Source organism: Lycorma delicatula, chromosome 3 (assembly GCF_047948215.1).
Source record: "Lycorma delicatula isolate Av1 chromosome 3, ASM4794821v1, whole genome shotgun sequence".
Classification (NCBI taxonomy): Eukaryota; Metazoa; Arthropoda; class Insecta; order Hemiptera; family Fulgoridae; genus Lycorma; species Lycorma delicatula.
Window position 1 is genome coordinate 169,908,838 of NC_134457.1, and position 20,655 is coordinate 169,929,492.

General features: G+C 29.1%; 1 long non-coding RNA gene across 2 annotated transcripts; it reads left to right on the forward strand.

Annotated features, from left to right (window-relative positions):
* On the forward strand, positions 1–16,348 carry LOC142322193 (uncharacterized). 2 transcript variants are annotated; one of them, XR_012755796.1, is made up of 3 exons: positions 1–134; positions 5,894–6,118; positions 15,188–16,348. It is a non-coding gene; the product is annotated as an uncharacterized LOC142322193 (long non-coding RNA). The 2 variants fall into 2 exon arrangements; XR_012755795.1 differs by lacking the exon at positions 15,188–16,348 and adding an exon at positions 9,345–9,685.
* Positions 16,349–20,655: the final 4,307 nt, after the last annotated feature.

Genomic DNA, 20,655 nt, shown 5'->3' on the forward strand with positions numbered 1-20,655 from the left:
CGCGGATACTTTCCGGAACGTAACATCCACGTAAATTGAAGGTGCAGTGTAAAATAAATTTATATAAATAACTAAATAAATATAATCGAACCAAACTTAACCTATGTAGATTAAATTTTATAAGATTATATAAAGTAAGTAAGTATTAATATTTATTATATAAAGTACATTTTAATTTATTTATTTTCTCCTTTCAGTGGCGCCATCTAACAACTAACACTACAACGATAACTGACTAACTACAGATCGACTGCAGGCATCTTCTTTTCATTGTTCTGTATTCTTTTCATTTCACTGTTAGGTATTACTTCAGAAGATGAGTTGAATGATCGTTTTTTTAGTGTGTGAAAACGCTTTGCCTGACCGGGATTTGAACCCGGGACCTGCGGATTCTTCTTGAAACGTACCATAACACTGTATTTGCTGCACTAAATAATATATTGTAAAAACAGATCTACTGATAATGAGCAAAACATATAAACAGGCTCCACATACAATAGAATCACCCTTTGCTTATGACTATTCAAGACTGAAACAAATTATTTTATCACATTCTATATGTTACACATAGTTTACAAAAGTTATTAACTCAAGATGCTTGAAAAATGTGCAATTCATAATTACTTACATTATATAAGACAAAACGGCAACATTATTAACACAAAGAGATGAATGTATATTTAATTATACAATAATGTGTTTTGCTAACCCCTTCAAATTGAATACTGTTAACAATAATATAAATTTCTGCAAAAGCACTGAAAATGTGCATGGGTAATAGTTTCATAAAGATGTTGAAGAATAATAACATGCATATATCTAGAAAGAGTCTTAGTTTCATGTTAAAAAAAAAATACTTTTATTCAGGTCTAATACCTCTGTAACTATTGAAAGCCTAAAAATAATAAAAGAAATCATTTAAATCACAGAAGACAAAGGTTAAAATGTTTCATTTGCTGTGAAGAGTATAGTACACGGTCAGATAGAGTACAAGTATTGTACAATTAGCGCAGATCAGAAAGAAATGAAATGCAGTCACCTAAATTGAATTACTGTTAACGGAAAAAAATGTAGATACATAAAATATTTTTTTTTTGTAAAATTATCCTCTAGTAACTCTGTACTGCTCACAGGGCAAGTCTAAGTTTAAATCTAATCCTAAACTTATCACTACTTATTATTGAGGAAGGAAAGGCATTTTACAAAGTATACAAATTTTTTAAATTAATTTATTCCTTGCAAAATTTCCACAGATAATGTCATGTAGTAATTTTTTCTCCATGAACTTCATAAGGTGGCTTACATCCATGCAGAATTACTTTATAGATTTTACAAAGCTGTTCACCCCTTTTTTTATCACAATTAATATTGGCAAGATTTCTTCTACAATTCATCTGCCTACCACTGATTATTGAGAATTAACATAACATTGATATTAACAAGAGGATCCTTCAAATTACGAAGGTTGTCATAACATGAGGATTTAAATAAACTTTACAATAGTTTATAAAATAAATGCATAAACTGATTATTAATAACTAAATTGTTTAATACGTAATATTTTTTATTTAAAAAAGTCTATATGTAGCTTGATTGTTGTAAAATAAGTCATTTGTATATCTGAGTAAAAGTATATATAAAAATGCTCACTAGCTACAGAATCAAATATTTTAATATGTATTTTTTTATGACAAACTTGTAAATGCACAGAGTGCTTATGTTACAATATTGATGAAATAAATTTTTGTACCAAATTCCAAACAGATAAGTATTTTGTTTTTTATACTCAGATGGACACAGAAATTGATTCTGAAGTATACTTGCTTGTAGTACATAAAATTACTTTTTTTCCATCTGCTTTAATGAATTCTTTTTGTCATTTTTTGTTAAATTTCATTTTACTGAAAACTGCACAAAATAATTGCTTTATCACATTTAAATAGATGAAATTTTGAACCAAAATAAAATGAATTCTATTAAGTGGTATAATTACTAGACATGTTGTGAATGTTTAAAGTGTGCAGGAAAACTAGACCCAGTATAGTTCAATTCATTCATTAGCAAAGCAAAATTTGGATAAAATTTTAATTTTGTTTACATTTTGTAACCAAAAGTAGTTTTTTAAACTACCCATTTGAAATTTGTAAATCAACATTCTTTTGAATGGTATATACATTGCAAAACTTCCTTCATTTCTTTCCATTTCTTACTCATTCTCTTCCTACTATCCAGCTGAATTTTTCATTATTTTATTGTCTAATAATAGAGTTATGTAAAGATTTTTTCTATTGGTTGCTGGTATTTTTCCAGCTACTGCTTCTGTGAGTCACATAATAGGATAAATCCTATCTATCAAATTTCAATTTTTGTAGCTTACCCTACAGTAAAATATTCCATGACTTTATAACTGCATTAAGTACATCAATTTCATTATAAATGTGTATATTAGACAAATATGTAAATATAACTTATTGTTCTGTTTTATTAAAAAACAAATGGTGTATTTTTTGGTCGACTATTAATATTCTCTCAGTATATGAAAATAGGTTTGCTCAACATCACAATTATTTTAGTGATAATAGCCTCAGCTGACATGATGTGGTTTTATTGTAAATATATAGATTCAGTTAAAAAAGAAGGTAAATTTGTAGTCAAAAGCCATTAACTTATTTAGCAGAATAGTAAGCCAGTTGAAACAACTCAACGGAATAAATAAAAAGTTGGGGATAGATTATTTTCTTTTTAAAAATGGATGTTTAGACATAACTTCCCTAGCTAGTGCAATTTCAAAAATATGATAGTAGCGCAGAGGGTTTTATATTTGTACAATATTATAATGTTATTAAAAGTGTATATTCAAATATAATCATTTAAAACTTTTTCTAATTTTTGTAACCCTGTAACTTGGTTGCCCAAAGGGATAACACATGTTAGGTCTCTTATAAGAGACTAACCGTCTAACCAGAACCTGGACCATTCGAGGCTCAGGTCAACCCATGCGAGAATCCCAGAGCCAACTCAGGGGCACCTCAAGGTCTACCCCATGGCTGCAGAAATCGCTTCGATTGCCATTCCCAATTTTCCAGGGGAACTGGTGTCCTAGACACCTGCAGATTTTGCTTCAGTGGCCATTTCCATCTCACCAGACGACTCCATATCCTAGACTCCCCCGCACTGTATGTTATTCTCATGGTTATGAGAATAATACTGATAAATAATAGTTATAGTATTCAGGCTTTTCAGAAATCTGAAAAAGGACCTAAATTACAAAAGGGAGAATAATGGGAACTATGGTAAATAAAGGACACACACCTTTGACGATGAAAAAATTCTTATTTTTTTGCAAGGTGCAGAAATATAATAATAAAGTAAAAGGATTAGTCTATTTTTTCCTTTCCTTAATGAGTATCTTTAATAAATAATTTCACCCACCTTGGGGGCAAAGTTAAGTTATATTTTAACTTACAAGGCAGCCAGGGCCTTGGGTGATGGTTTAAAAGCTTCTCTGGGATAAGATGAATGTATCCTGCCAATTTGAAAGTAATTGGTCAGTTGATTCTCACTTGATGCATTAACAACAGACAGACAAATATATATATATATATTGTTTCTGTATATGTATATCTTAGAAGAATCAGTCTTTTTTTTGTTATTGGATTTGTCTGTATTTCCCCTCTGTACTGATTATGTCAAAGACAAAAGTATAAAAAGTTTACCACCAATAGTACAGAATTCAATAATGCCTCACCTTAAGTATGTTGTTATTATATAAAAGCGCTTTCGAGGGTTTCCCCCATCATCAGTTAATAAAACATATTCTTTTTAAAAATCACACATTAAAATTTAAAACTTATAGTTGTAAATATATAAAAACATATAGTCATAATAATTAAAAAGATTAAAAATTTTTTTAATCTTGCACATTGCAGCAACATATCAACAAAACGAATAAATAAAGTCAATTCATATTGACAAATTATTTCGTCAGTAGCACTTTTCAGCAAAAAAGCGGATGATAAATTATTTTATCAAGGTAGTTATTGACAAATTATATTGTCAAAAACCGGTAAGGGGGTTAAATAACTATATTAATATCAGAAAGTTTACATGATTTATGTTTGGTTAAATTGTAGTTCTAATCTCGCTTGTTAGATCAATTTTTTTTATATACATGTTATTTCACTTGCTCAGTTTCTTTTTCTTCCATATCTCCTTCATCGTTTTCCAGTATTTTACTTTTTTCTTCTGTCCGGGTAAAAAATATTTTTTCCGTGGTTTTTGTTTTCCTGGAAACAGATATTTTGCAATTCTTTCTCACAGTAAATGTTCTTTGTAGTCTTCCTGAATTATTTTCATTTCTTCTGTCTCTCTCAGTTTCTCTAGTCAGTTGTTATTATTTTTTAGATTTTTAAAGTGTGCACATAGTCTGTTAGGGTTCATTCTTTGTAGGGCTGTCAGATCATTCTCTGGTGTTTATAAGTATGAATCGTGTAGACCTATATTTAGAAAATTAATAGCTTATTCTATTCTTGTGTTTCTATTTATGAATACGCAATCTTTGCTGAAAAAAAAAATTGTTAACTGAACCAGACAACAGTTCTGTTTTCATATAACTCAACACAATACGTCATCTTACAAGTAAGGGGCTTATTGTGATTCTGAATTACTGAATCATTTTAAAAAAATCTTCCCACCAATTTATTTATAATACAATTAAATAATTTTCTTTTACAGAAACAACGTTCCTCTGTCGATAAATTTTCAAATAATACTAATTACAAAAAAGAAGCACAATTGAACTGCATTCTGAACAAAATATATATAAATGTATGCTCAAAATTAATTTTCATTACCGCCTTCGGAATTATAAATTGTCTTTTTATGATTTTTTTATGTTTATATATTTACATTAATATTATTTCATTTATTTTATATGAACAATTAATATAGACTTTAATCACTTCAATCTTTTTATCTTTTTTTATTTGTTGAGCTGATGCATCAATGCTAAAGTCATGCTGAGAGTCACCTGACACAAAATGTTTTCGATGACTTCAGTCTCTTATTGTGAATTTTCACACTCGGTTATCGATAGTGGAGAAGTTTGATTTATAAACTTCAATCCTTTAAATAACCTTAAGGAAAAAATTGCAGCTAGACAAATTTGGGGAACAAGGAGGCCACTGTCCTCTGCTCACAGTAAAAGCTGCTAAAGTTCAAAATTATTGCAATTATTTGGAAGAACAATCTACAGTCAGCAGCAAGTACTTTTGTGATAATCTAAAATATAAAGCGAAATAGAAGAAAACATCCTGGTTTTCTTTCAAAATGCCTTATTATTTTGCATGAAATGCTTGTTCCCATACAGCTCAAAACTATTCAAAAGTCAGGGTGGAATGTGTTACCACATCGGCCTTACATTCTAAACTTGCACCGATAAACTTTTGTTTGGTTGGTCCTTTCAAAGAGTTTTTATATGACACCGAATTTATGACAATAAGCCGGTCAAGATTTCAGTACAAAAATGTCTTAGGCAATGAGGTGAAGAATTTTTTACTACTGGAATAACAAAGCTGACAAAAAATATGCGACAAATACTTAAGTGTCGCTGGGGATTATGTTGAAAAGTATTATTAGTTCCATTGTTATAGAATAAATAATTATCTCTCTACAGTCATTCATTTCTTTAATTATTGAACCCTTGTTTATTAATTTATGGTTTTATGAGAAAAAGAAAACAGTCTTTCTTCTGCAATGACCATTTTGTTATATTGAAATTTAAGTGGTGTAATTATAGAAGTTTAATAGTTTAATTTTGGAGTAACCGTTTGTTGCATTGAACAATGATTGTTATTGTTTACATTTTTCTTTTATCAATGTTTTGTTTTTACAGATGTAAGTAATACCTGTGTCTACGTGGTTCCAGCAGCATCATCTTCATTGCTGTTGTTTATCGCTGTTATCATTATTAACATCTTCTTTGTCATCATCGTCGTTATAAACACCATAATCCAGTTTACAACGTAATCAGAAATATATCGATATGAAAGTGAAGATTGTTGTTTTCGGCACAGGAGGCCAATTAATAATATATTGACAAAGTGTTTTGTTTAGTAAGGTGTGTATACATATGCATGTAAAGTATATATATATATATATATATATATATATTAGAAAAAAATAATGAAATAATAGATGTACAATTTCTCTTAATTAATTATTAATTATTGACTATTTATAGAATGACAACTACTAGAAGAAAAAAATTGTAGTAAATAGGTAAAAAAAACACATGGAAAAACAAATTATGTACTTTAAAAAAAAAATAATAAAAAAATGTTGTTCAGGCTAAGCCAGTTTGAATTAATATAGGTAGGCCTGCATTATAAACTTGTTTATTTGAATTTGATGGTGCCAGGTCAAATTCGATTACTGTTGATTATGTAATTCTGTTCAGTAGAAAAAAATCAGATTGATTTATAAAATTTTTAAATTTACATCTGCATAATGTAAAATTATTGATTTTTTTTTACAATCTAAGTTTTATTATAAAATTATGTTTAAAATTAGATGCATAAGATTAAATTTAGTATAGAATTTGCAAGATGGTTAAAAAAAAAATAGTGGATAAAATCCACTTAACATAATATTTTGTTTAATTAAGTTCTTAATATTAATTGTAGTAGTGTGTGAAAATTCTGGATTAAATAAATACAATCCAACCCAAGTTATATTTATTATTTTTTTTAATACGTGTATATGCATATGTAGAAATCTACGATGTGGGAAATTTTAAGTTGTGGATAATAGATGATAAGAACAGTATTTATGAAATTCTCTGTTATAGAATGTAAAAAAATAAGTGTTATTTATGATTTAAATGTATTAGTTTATAAAATTGTAATATTATTATATAAAAAAAAATTACTGCCATATAATATCTGTGAACGTTTCCATTCGGGCTATCGCATTTGAATATTTTAATTATAATTGGATAATTGTTTGGTTCATCTTTGAAGAACATTTAAATAATTTTGTTGTAACGTTTTAAAATCGCAGTAACTAGTAATAAAATACAGCCCTCGATGAGCATAATCTTCTAAAACTTTAAATACAGGTTCAATATTCTGCCTGATGTATGTAGATGAGCCTGATGACAATGTGTCAGTAAATGCTGTTGGTTCTGCTGAAATGAACCTTTGACTGCTTTTGATAAGTTTTGTTGTTCAAATTTTTATCGGACATGGAAAGGAAGTTGTTTTTTAGATTTTACAGTAAATTGAATGATTTCTAATAAGAAACTATTTTCTTGTTGTAAAATCATAATGTAATTGAAATAAAATTTTTAAAGTAAAATATGGTAAATGCTAAATTAATAATTATTTCCATAAAATATGGTTTCTGTTTATCATCAAAATTTTAATGACAGCTCATTAAATTTACTTTTTCTTTTAAAGAAAAAAAATTGTTTTACTCCTTAGTCTTCTATCTTATATATCTATTAATATTTAAGAATTAACACGATTCACTTGGGGGAGAAAGCAGGGTAAATAAACTACTATATTCTGTGAGGTTATAATTTTGAAATTTATTTTGTAATGCATTGTTATGCGATGCAGTAATGCAGCATAAGGGTTGGAAGTAAATCTTGAACTGTGACTCGTGTTTGGTTCACATGGCCCACCTTTATTCAAATGTGTCATTGGTAGTCTATCTGTTAAATAATCTAAAAATGAGATTCTGGTAGTAGAAAGATAAAATATTCCAAATGAATAAAATAAATCTGAATTTAATCGGTGATATATGTTTTTTTTATAGTTTCAAGTAGTTTATTTGTTTATTATTTTCTTTTAATTGTTTCACACTGTAAATTTATTTAATCGTATTAAAAACATAGGAGAGTTTTATAAAATGAACAAGTATTGACGTTAAAATCAGGGATAAATTGTATATTTATAAAGAGTAAATATTATTTACCTATCTCCATTTATTTTTTCGTTTTTAGATTTATTATAATCGCATTAGAAAGATGTGCGTCTAAGTTGTGTTAAAAAATCAAGACTGAAATTGATCTCAAAGGATCTAAAGATGTCTCGGTTGAGACGATGTTTTATTTACTCTATTTTATATTAATATTGATAATAATAAAATTATCCTATATATGCATAATAAAAGACCATGTATGTATAATATTATTGGCAAATTTTTTTTTAAAGATAAACAACCATCGTATAGACTATTCCAAACAGTATCGGACGTAATATTTCATTTTGTAACAAATATGAAGCTGCATCATAATTCAGTAATATTTTCTAACCTCATCACTAACACAGTCATGTCTTACCTTTACTTTTGTTCCTAAAATGAACTCCAATTCTGTCGGTTACCTTACCTAGCTGCTTTTATTTGTTTTCACTCAAAATATTATGTTTAAATATATTATTTTGTCTTATTATACAAAGGAACTAGAGGAAGGAACCGATAAGATTATCAGTCATTTTAGTTGTGGGAAAAAAAGTAATACATGTTGTAGTTGGAATAAGTGATGGGGATGTAGTAGCATTTATATAAATCTTTGATAATTGTTCTTAATAAGTTGCTAATATTATATGAATGTTTACACTTAAAATTGTCTGTGAAATGATTTTTGCATCGTATTTTGTATGCAGTTTAATTTAAATAAGTGGTTTATAACTAAAAATAATAAATAAAGATTATAATAATGTTGGGTGCATTATAAAAATTTGATTGTTTTTTAACGGACAACAGTTTAATTACTGAACATATTTTAAAATTTATTTTCCCGATATGGTGTCGTTAGTGTAATTGCATTTCTCAGTTATACAAACAGTATGAAAAAAAAGTTAAGTTTTAAAAATTATATTGTTCAAATGATGTTCACCAGGCAGTGCTTTATGCAGCAGTTGGTAATTGACTTATGGCCTTTTTAACTTCATTCAAATTACAGGGTTTATTCAAGTATATTTTGGATTTAAGAAACCTGTATAGGAAAAAATCACATGTGCCGAATGAAAGAAGGCCAAGCAACATTATCTACATCAAAAGATTAGGCACGCAAGAAATTTCTGTTTCAAATAATCCATTGCAGCGGTAGCTGGGCTTATAGTTGCCCTAACACTTACTAAATTGACTTGCGAGTAATGGATCTCTTTTGAAGTTTGGGTATCAGGTAATTTTGAAGCGATGGGAGGTAGTTTCCACTGCTTTGTTAACATGCTCGATGTTCTCCGATCTCCTGCTGACCTTGATCTTCAGATTGGTTCTGTTTTTAAAACTGAACATTTACTATAAAATTCTGTACTTGTAAAAAAATTGTGTTACAGGATGGAATATGACCTCAACGTTCAGCACTGAAGTGTAGGCAGAACTGTCGCTGGGTAGTAACAGAAGACTCACCATTCTTGAAAAAATTAATACAATGAACACGACTGCACTTCCATTGTTGTCAAAATGGCACTGTGTAGGAAGTTGGCCCTACCTATTTTCCCTTCCATTTACTGCCTGTGCTGTCAGCTAATTAAAACCGTCAAGTTTTTATGTCGCACCTTTTATCATATATTTGCATGGAAAAAAAAACATTGTGTATTTATTGAGTTTAAATATTTTTTAATATGTAATAATGTTGAAAATTCAGTATTTATACAAATATAGTCATTGATCTTAATTTTTTTTTTTTTTAATTTTATTCCTAGTTCAGAAAAAACCAATTAGTTTTTACTTTAATCTCTTTTTTAACTCTTGTATAATAAATATACAAGTATTTTAATACTGACTTCTAACCAAGCTAGGTAATTCCGTTTTATTTTTTTACAATTATCTCCAACAGGACAAAAACTAATTTTTTAATGAATTTTTACAGCAAATACCACATAACAATATCCTTATTGTACAATATACATTAATAAATTATTTTAAATGAATTCAAAGAGATTTTCTGATTTCTTTGTTTGTTTTAAAATAATTTCATAATGTAAACTGTAATTGTAAAAATATTAGTTAGAAAATGTAATATCAAAGTTTTTTAGAATTTCATTTTTGTTTAAAAAAAAATCATTTCAAATTTGTTTAGAAAACCAGAAACAATAATACAGAGGGAGTCCAAAAAAATGTATTCACTGTTTATAATTAAATAGTATCTAAACAAAAAGACTTACACTCACTAATGTAATGTGTAGTTGTAAGATATTAAGTTTGTTGTGGTAGGCAGAGCTGGCAATTTATGCCAGTAGTGGAATGAGTCAGTCATATTAGCTAGTGCAGCAGAAGACAGTCAAGTAGTAACAATGGCTGAGGTTCGCTTATCGTTTGTTGAATGCAAGGCTGTACTGAAGTGGTACTAGAAGTACAAGAACATTCATGAGGTACAGTGCCAGTGGCAGATAGAGTTTGGAATAAGGATAAATCTGACCAAACGTGAACAGCTACAGGTCCAGCATCCAGTGCTGCGGTGTTGCAACATTTTGCTCGATCACTGTAAAAATCAGTGAACCAGAGAGCACGCAAATGTGGGGTGAGCCGGTCAAGTGTAAGACACATTCTGAAGAGTGGAAAGCGTACATTCCAAGACTGTGACGACCCAGATCGAAGGATGGAGTACTGTGAATGGTTTCTGCACATGGTTGATGAGGATGAGGAATTTGCAGGGAAGTTTGTGTGGACTGATGAGGCGCAATTCAAAATTAACGGTACTCCTGTGGGCTCCTGAAAATCAGGAGCCCACATGGTTCAGGAGCGTCATGATTTTCAGGGCTCCTGAAAATCCTCACGCTCATGTGGACAGGGCAGTGAATCTATCAGGGGTTGCTGTATGGTGTAGTCTTTAAGTGCATGGTTTGATTGATCCCTTCTTCTTCTAGGGTACTGTAACTGGTGGTGCGTATCTTGATATGCTTCAGACAAGGATTTCGCCTGCCATCCAAAATCTGTATGGTGACAGAGGCCCGCCTCACTACCATCTAGATGTCAGGTTGTATCTCAATAAAACTACCTGGATGTGGGTGGATGGGTTGAGATGCTGTTGAATACCCATCTTGGTCTCCTGATTTGACACTTCCGGATTTCTACCTCTGGGGGACCGTCAAAACTGACATGTATTGACAAAAATCTGCAACAATCAATGAATGACCTACGTGAAAAAGTCATAGCTGTGTGCTGCCATTATGCCAGATACACTAACAGCTGTAGTTTGGTGTGCAGTTTGGCACCATGGGCGTTGTATAGAAGCTGCTGGTGGTCATTTCTAACACATACCATAAGCCTCTCTTAGTGCCAAAAATTGTCACTTTAAGTCAGATTTGTCATGAGATATGGACTAGCAAACAGTGAGTACATCGTTTTGGACCCCTCTGTAGATTTCAAAATATATCTAATAAAAAACATCCTGAATAAAATTTGGTTACTTTTTTTTGACTGTCCATGATCCAGATTTGTATATATTATCTCACACTATACAAAATCATTTGGCACACTTCTTTTTCCATAAAATCAAAAAGGTACTTTGATTAATCCTTTTTAAATATCTAGAAGGATAGCGTATGTAATTTAGGTATAGGTTTAATAAGAAAAATGTTTTCTTAAAAGAATATACTGTACAAAAAAATTAATTTTTGTTAAATAAAGTCAGTTTATGTAACTTGAATAAAAAACTGGTTAAGTTTAAACCCTGTACTTTTTTAACCGGCAGGTATATAAACTAATATTAAAATTGTATAAAGTAGTATGTTTGGTTAGTTTTTATATGTAGCTTTTACTCGATTACATTCTTGCAGTATAAGAACTGGGAATGACCTGCTTAATGAGTTAATCGTAATCGATATGTTAATTATATTATAAAATTAGATATTAATAAATATTTTATCTCTGTGATTTTAAATAAGATTTCTGTTATTATTGTAAAATGATTAAGTATTTATAAAATAATTTTCTTTATACGTATTTCTAATTTGTAATGTGGTACCAGAGTCAAAAAAATAGACACGACTTCAGGTAACGTTAAACTATTATAATATTGTTTATTGATAAGAAGTTTGCCTACAGCAAAACAAAATTTTTTATTTATGTTTGTACAGTTTAGTTAGATTTATCACCTTTGAACTAGTGTTCTCAGACTGTAATAGGTTTTTTTTTTTTTACTGTAGAAGTATATCTATATATTCAATAGTAAATTTTTTTTATCTCACATTATTTGGAAACAGTTTCCTTTCAATGTAGTTTTCATTTTTGAAAACAGAAAGAAATCCAGTCGTGTAAATTCAGATGAAAAGGAGGTGTAATTTTATTTTTGAAAATGTTTGAATAAGAAGCACATAGAGCACCAAATATTCTCATGGAGCATATACCTTGAAAAAATTCACTACAGAAAATAAATTGTTGGAATGGGTTTGGAAGAAGTATATAGAATAAAAGTGTGTCCTAGCAAACATGAGCGAATAATTATTTAATTTGTTTATTAACAAATTAAGGAAAAAAGTTTTAATTTTTTGCTTTATTTTTAATCGCATGTAAAAATAAAGGCACCGATAAATCTTATATCATAGACTAAATGGATAAATTAATAATTTCATCGATTTTCAATAAATGAAAAACTCGATATTTTTTACTTCCTATTGAAATTTTTTGAAAAACCATCTCTGCCATAAAGTACATGTGTTTTGCCTTACAATTAACAATTAAAATACTTTTTAAATGAATAATCTGAATTAATAATGATCTCTTTTGACCATTAGCCAAGGTACCAAAACACACTTTTTCTTAAAAAATAAATTTTCAAATGACGATAAATAAACAAATAAAAGAGTTATACCGAATGGAACTAATAGGTAGTAAGCTCAAGACAAAATGCTATATTGAATTTTTAATTTTTTGCAATTTGTTTATTGTTATAAGAGTTTTATCAACAACTTGCAAATTTTCACATTATCTGGATTAAAAGGCGATCAGAATTAAAAATACTTTAAAAGATTGACTAATCTATAGCCTTGAGTCTTATGAATCTGTACCTTTTCATTTTTTAATTATCTAATAGGAACTGAGTTACCAAAGTTTATTTATTGCATGCCCTCGAGTTATGTGTGGTAGCTGTGGCAAGATTTTGGTACTTATTGTAAAATTTGCTAGCAATTTTAGGTTTGCTCTTAGAAAATTCTCAGCTATCTATTGGTGCTCTTTATTTTTACATGCGATTAAAAATAAAGCCGCTATTGATGAAAAACAAAATAAATTTCCTGAATTTGTTACAAATTACATAGTTAATCGCTAATTTCCATGCTGTGGCACTCCCTTTTTATTTTATATATTTTTCTAAGCCCATTCCAATAATTTATTTGCTGTAGTAAATTTTTTTGAGGTGACTTATCTTTAGTGACTCGGTTAACACATATTTTATTTTCTCGCATTACTTTTTCATTTCTTCCCCAAATATTGCATTACTTTCAAATTAACATTTTATTGATGTCAATAATAATATTGTGTGTAAATCATATGATATTATAATAACTATCAGAGTTTGTGAACATCTCACCTGATTTGAAATAAAAGATTTCCAATACAAATGTTGTACATCAATGATTTTTTTATTAGAAAATCATTCCAAGCATGATAGATAGTTATTTACATGGTTGTAGATTATAAATTAAAAAAAAAATGAAATAATAAAAATAAAATTATTTTTAAAATATCCTACTATACACAGTACGATTAGTGGAAATGATAATTTTTTAACAGAATCTTTCTTGCTGTTATTAGAACAAGCTAATGACAACTGATATAAAATAATGTTTTTCATTAAAGTTCTATTTTATCGACAAAATAAATGAATAAATTAAATTAACATATTTTAAACAGAAATAGACAACTTTTAACAAATTGTAAATTTAAATTTGAAATAATTTCATTTGTAAAAGTTTTTGCACATTCTTTTGGTATGTAAAAACTCATTTATCCTAGAATTAAAATAGAAGGGTCAATTATATATTTGAATTGATAAATTATATATATAGTTAATTGTAATAATGAAGTAAAAGAAACAAATTTGTAGATGTATTTTAATTTTTGTCTTAGCTTGGTATGAAAAAAGTTTTTTTTTAATATTAATAGTAATGAAATTATAATTATTTTCATCATTAAAAATTTAAGTAATATTTTACAAAATTTTACTGATTTTTGTTTGAAAATATAAATTTGATTAAATTTAAAATTATTCATTCTCTTTACTGGCAGATCATTAAAACCTAGTAATTTTAAGCCCATTATTCTCAATAGTACACACACACATTTGTAGTTTTATTTTGTTATGTAAAACAAATAAATTATTACATGTTATTACAAAAGTATAAATTTGTGAAGTAATAAGAAATTCAGTTCATTGTACTGTTTTATAACTTTACTCACCTCCCTAAATTGCTACTACTGATATTGAGATATTTTTCATATTCATATACATAAGTTTAAAAATACTTTGCTTCATATTTATTTGCTGCTAATGCATTTTATTTGTCACACCATCACATTTTTCATTCTCTTTACTTGATGATAATTATCACTTAATAAATTCTTAATTTTTTCTTAAATTATATGTGTAATTATGTGTCATAGATACGCTGCAATATTAGCGGTGTAAAATCACAACACTATTTGTAAGTCACTGTCATTTATGGTTAGCATGAATAACTGTGGTTATGTATGCAGATCGGTTGTGTAATTTTTCCTAATTATTCTGTGCATTATAAAATCTACCGCATAAGAAATACAGGTCATCGAAAAAAGTTGCTTCAATTTAAAAAAAATCATATCTCAGAAACTTCTAAAGATAATCAAACAAATATTTTTTTTAAAAATTCACCGACTCAAAGTTTTCTACATACCTTAGAATATTCCAGTATGAGCTGCGTCAGTTGCTGTACAAACATCCAGATGATAATCAACTTGTGCCCAGGACTGATGGATCATCGCAGGCTTAACTGTGGCAAAATAGCAGTGGTGATGTATTATCATAAAAGTACATCCCTGATTTTTTTACTGTAGACAATGTTTTAAACATATCCTTGTACAAAATGTTTAGAGGATGTCAAATTTGGGCTTTTTGGAGGCCAAAGCACAGAATTGCAGTAGAGTGTTAGAAAGAATTTAACTTGAAGAATAGGAAATAAAGGATTGTTTTCTTTTGCAGGATAATGCAACAGTACATATCCACGCTCATCGTAATACCTGGCACGAGACTATGTACGAACTCTGGAGCATCCAACGTAGTTTTTTGAGTTGGCACCTGCTTATTGTTTATTTGTTTCCTCGCTTAAAAATGTTCTGAAGAAGAAAGATATGAAAATGCCGATGACATGATGGCTGATGCGATGAAAAATGCGGGTGCATCTGAAAATGGATTCTAGAAATGTTTACAAGTTTATAAAAACTGGCAAGAGAGTGCGGTAACAGAAGGAAACTACTTTGAAAAAATGTATTATATAACTTAATTACTTGTGTTTTATGTTAATCTTTCTTTTTTACCTTTTTATTCTGACAAGTGTCTGGTGTTTTTAATATTATAATAGTTTAAGTCGCTTCATTTGATAGAGCGGTAAATATGTTTGAAAAATATATATACATAGTTATTAAAGATTTCACGGCAATCTATCGGGAGATGATTCTATAGACAATATAAAAAAATTCATATAAACATAGGTCAGAAAACAGGTTATAAGCAACTTTTGGCCCGCAAAATATTTACCCCGGCTTTCTCCTTTCTCTATGAAATTAAACAGTACTAAAATTCTTGGGTATAAATCAAGGGGTAAATTTGGTGCAATAGTTTTTGATGTAAAAAAATAAAATAAAAATGGTCCCAGACCTATCTCTCACTTAGGTTTAAAAAAAAAACACAAAATGTTTTGTTGGAAAATACACTTTTTTAGGTTTGGGATAAAGTAACTTTGTTATTTACCGATAAACAAAAAAAAATCTACTTAACTTTGTAGAGAATTTAATTGTGAGAAAAATGATATAAATAAAAATGAAAACAAATAAGACATTTTTTATTATTTTTGGATAATATAAAAGATTTAAACTAAAGAAAATTTAAGTTTCCCAAATAAAAACTATATAAAATGATCTCAAAAAAATAATGAAGCATCCAGGGGGAGGGGGACTCAATAACTGTGCAACTCTTAAAATTATGATGATTAGTTAATCATCAATTAGTGTAAAGATTACAAGATTACACTAATAACATAATAGTATAAGGAGTAAGGAGTAGTATAAGGAGTAGTAGGTATAAGGAGTAGTATAAACGCATACAGTAATAACTATTCGACCATTACATATGGAAAAATGAAATTTTTATAAATGCTACAATTCATAACAATCTATTTTTTGATATGAGGCCACCATACTCAAACCCCCCGTAGTTAGGACACTAAACAGTTTAAATGGAAAGGGTAAGATTACACGTCATTTTTAAAAAACATTTTAAAATACAAAAGATACTGATAAATCGTATTTTATCTTTTATAAAACAGACAGACTGAAAATATTTGCAGGCGCTTACAAATAATCTATACTTAACTTATTTTGAATTTTCAGAACCGTTAAAATCAAACATAAGGTAATGAGGCTTTTGACACTTTTAATCGTATAAAGAATACAATTAAAAGATGGTATTCATAAAAGCACGGAGGAAAACATTGAAACTAGTTGCGGCACAGATATCAGATTACACACTTCTTGTGCGGTTTTATTGTTTGAAAACATTACTAAAATGTAAAACACGCGATATAAAGTTAACTTTAATATAAAATCAGAACGAAGCCTTAAATTCATTCAAGATCACGGTTATTTGTGAAAATGCACTTGAGAAAAAAAACGTTCAAGAAAAACAGATGTAACTTGTGATTTGTATAACAAGTCCCGCTTAAGAACTTTACGCTCTCATTTTTACACCGCATTTTCTGATTGCCGTGGTTCTGGGCTTAAAATGTTCATAAACATACCCGTACATTATTAAAATACAGTAATATATAAATCTATGTTTGAAGCGTACAAGGTAGAAACCTCTCCACCTTTAGTTGTAACATACAAAAATGAGAAAAATGTAATGTTAAATTATAAACATCAGATAAGTTTTGTTATACGAATTTTAAAAATCATACGCGCTTGAAAGAACGCTATTAGTTTTTCCTTAATCGATTTTCTTACTATACGATTTTTAAAGGTCAAAATGATTCTCTAATTAACGTTAAAATGTCTTTCTAAAATAAAGATTTTCTACGTACAAATAATATTATATACCGATAATGCCACGCTTATAAGACTTAAAAGATTTTTGATCAATGTTACAAACATTAATTTTTTGTTTAGAGTGGAAATAAATGTGTTTTTTAAAATCACAAATGCGATTAATGACTTTTGGCAGAAGTTACAAATATAATTTTTCTCCTTAGTATGAATACTTAAATGTAATTCTAAATGAGATCTTTGATTAAAAAACTTCTGACAAAAGGTACAAATATAAATTTTCTCTTTTATATGAATATTAAGATGTTTCTTTAAATCGCTTTTAAAATTAAATGACAATTGACAAAAGTCGCAAACATAATTTCTCTCATTTTTATGAATATTAACACGTCTCCCTAAATAACATTTATAATTGAATGACTTTTGACAAAATTTACATACGTAATTTTTCTCTTTGTTACGTGTAATAAGGCGTGTTTTAAAATCATTCCGCGTAAGTATCTTATTTTCACCATTTATATCCTTGGCTAAATTTTCTATTGTAACATTCACCGTATGCACGCTTATATTCATTGGATTTTTCTTTTATAATTCCATCATATACTGAATTATTTACACACCTCTTACGAGTAATGCGATTCTTGGTACTTCCCTTGTAGGTGCCTTTATCAATAATAACCTGTAAATTAAAAATAACTAATAATTCAAAGGTAATTATTTTTAACGTAAAACTATTTGAATTACAATAAAATTAAGTATCGTACCTTGTAAAAAGCGACTAAACACGTATAAAAATATTGAATATTTTAAACATATTCATAATCAATACGGTTTTGGATATTAATTAATCGTCGATGAGTTAACTTATCTTATAAGTTATAAGAAGGAACTTTACTTATCTTGCGGTATATTTACACATTTGGCTGAAATTTTATTATCGTATACATGTTTTAGGAAAACAAAACTATTTGGCAAATTTATAACAGGTAAATATATATTTATTCACGTTTTATCTATATACATGTTGATCAGACCTACAAACCCATACGTTTCATATACATAAAATTTTGTACACACAGGATGTCTGGGCTGAAAGCATCCAAAACTAATGGCCTACAGTTAAGAAATCGGTCACTGTAATCTCTTAACTGTAGGCTCAAACGACAGAATATATCTCAAAGATTTGTTCGGTATACTCTCAGATTCAGTAGAATATGCGCGTGCACACAAACCTAATCGAATGCAATTGCAGTCCATCAAGATGTGGACCCCCCCCCCACAAAAAATGTTCAGTTTATGCTTTGCTTTAATCGGTTATGCGTATTCAACGGCTTGTGTGAACCGAATTGAATGTCGATTCTCCTACATCCAAATCTATTGTATTCCAAAGATATGACTTTAAGAGACCAGAAGATGGGTTTCACAAACCGGAAATCATCAGGTTTCAGTCAGTTAAGAGACTGTGGATCAAGTAAGCGATACATTCACTGCCAGATAAGTCTATTATGCGATCTAGTTACGGACTGAAGATTCATTTTTCTACCGTTCACAACATCGGTCATAAACGCTCCATTTTCAAGTGCACATTACAACCGCTTCTTCACATTAAATCAAATGACTGCCGCCAATGATATCAGTTTGCTACAGAGGTAATCACCGTATTGAAAATAATCCTAATAATATTTTATTTAGCGATGAGGCTTTTCATACGTTTGGCATAATTAAAGACAACCGTCTAATTTGTTGTAGCGAAAACTCCATACAGTAATCAAAAATAAAAGGACACTTACTCAAAGTAAGGGAAAAAATGGCGTCATAGAGCTGACATGTAAATCCAAAATTTACATAATGAAAAGTTAACACGGTGGAGCATCAGTTTTCCAGATGTCCAACTAACTACAACGCTTAAATTTGCACTAAGTAATTAAAAAATAATAATAATACATTACTAGAAAAATTTAAAGATTATTCAAATAAATACTTGTTTCAAAAGAACTTTTTTATCGATCTTTATTCTACTGGATTTTTTAACTGATTTTTTTTTTAATTCATTTAGCAAAAACAATGTATATTTAGGCCTTTGTTAAACTAATTATACAAGAAAATTTCTACACACTGCATTTTTAGTACCACTTTACAGTTTTTTGTTACACCGTACATATATTCAAAATTTTATTTTAATATTACTGAAATTTTAGGCCTTAAAGCAATTTTAGGCCTCAGATTAATAGTAGAAGGAAGATTAAAGAAAAACAAACCGACATACTTGGCGTTTATAGACCTAGAAAAGGCATTCGATAACGTAGACTGGAATAAAATGTTCAGCATTTTAAAAAAATTAGGGTTCAAATACAGAGATAGAAGAACAATTGCTAACATGTACAGGAACCAAACAGCAACAGTAACAATTGAAGAACATAAGAAAGAAGCCGTAATAAGCAAGGGAGTCCGACAAGGGTTTTCCCTGTCTCCGTTACTTTTTAATCTTTACATGGAACTAGCAGTTAATGATGTTAAAGAACAATTTAGATTCGGAGTAACAGTACAAGGTGAAAAGATAAAGATGCTACGATATGCTGATGATATAGTAATTCTAGCCGAGAGTAAAAAGGATTTAGACGAAATAATGAACGGCATAGATGAAGTCCTACGCAAGAACTATCGCGTGAAAATAAACAAGAACAAAAGAAAAGTAATGAAATGAAGTAGAAATAACAAAGATGGACCGTTGAATGTGAAAATAGGAGGAGAAAGATTATGGAGGTAGAAGAATTTTGTTATTTGGGAAATAGAATTACTGAAGATGGACGAAGCAGGAGCGATATAAAATGCCGAATAGCACAAGCTAAACGAGCCTTCAGTAAGAAATATAATTTGTTTACATCAAAAATTAATTTAAATGTCAGGAAAAGATTTTTGAAAGTGTATGTTTGGAGTGTCGCTTTATATGGAAGTGAAACTTGGACGATCGGAGTATCTGAGAAGAAAAGGTTAGAAGCTTTTGAAATTTGGTGCTATAGGAGAATGTTAAAAATCAGACGGGTGGGTAAAGTGACAAATGAAGAGGTATTGCGGCAAATAGATGAAGAAAGAAGCATTTGGAAAAATATAGTTAAAAGAAGAGACAGACTTATAGTCTAGGCTTCCTAGTTTTTATAAATTACATTAGTTTAATTTTATTATACGTTACATATACACGATCGAAGAGCTTAGTTAAATACCACACAAAACGGCAGAGTATTTCTTCACTAAAAGAGGATGAATATAATCCGGGCCCGTGAAAGAATTATTAATTCGGCAAACGATCTCTTCAACACCGCTGTCAGTTAACATAACATTCACTACATACATAGGAGATGTATATGCACATATTTCAGTCAACATCACGTCCAGTAGGTTCGTTATATACTT